The following is a 579-nucleotide window of genomic DNA, read 5'->3' as shown; positions in this document are numbered from 1 at the left end:
ATATATGGGGTATAAGGGGTAATATATGGGGTGCTGGGGGCAATATACGGGGTATAAAGGGTAATATATGGGGTGATGGGGCTATATATGAGCTGTAGGGGGCAATATATGGGGTATAAGGGGTAATATATGGGGTGCTGGGGGCAATATATGAGGTATAAGGGGTAATACATGGGGTGCTGGGGGCTATATATGGGGGTGATGGAGCACATTATGGGGTGTAGGGTGCTCTATGGAGTACTGCGGGTGATATATGGGGTGCCGGCGGCAATGGAAAGGGTGATGGGGCAATATATAGGGTTCAGGGTCCATATATGGGGAGTTTGGGTCCAGTATTGAGGTGCCACAGGGGCTCCATACACCCCATGGGTGCTCCATGCCCGGCATAGGGCTGCAGTCCGACCTCGGAAGCTAAGCAGGGTCGGTCCCGGTTCGCACTTGGAGGGGAGACCTGAGTCGCACACCAGGGTGCTGGGATCAAATCCCCCCATGTCCACCCCATACATTGTCCATATCGGGGGGTCCCATGGGTGCTGTATGTGTCGTCCCCCCCCCCCAAGGTGGCCCGGCCCCTGCAGG

The 579-nt window shown here is 55.6% G+C and overlaps 1 protein-coding gene across 1 annotated transcript in view; it reads left to right on the top strand.

Moving 5' to 3' along the window:
• LOC104406054 (sodium/potassium-transporting ATPase subunit alpha-3-like) overlaps positions 1 to 579 on the top strand; it is a gene marked incomplete at both ends in the record, with an annotated part of 1,578 nt that overhangs the window by 780 nt on the left and 219 nt on the right. The window lies entirely within an intron of this gene.

The sequence above is a fragment of the Nestor notabilis genome, unplaced genomic scaffold (genome assembly GCF_000696875.1).
Source record: "Nestor notabilis isolate BGI_N333 unplaced genomic scaffold, ASM69687v1 scaffold29035, whole genome shotgun sequence".
In the NCBI taxonomy this organism is placed as follows: Eukaryota; Metazoa; Chordata; class Aves; order Psittaciformes; family Psittacidae; genus Nestor; species Nestor notabilis.
Note: the sequence above shows the minus strand (reverse complement) of the source record. Positions and strands in the feature narration are given on the sequence as shown.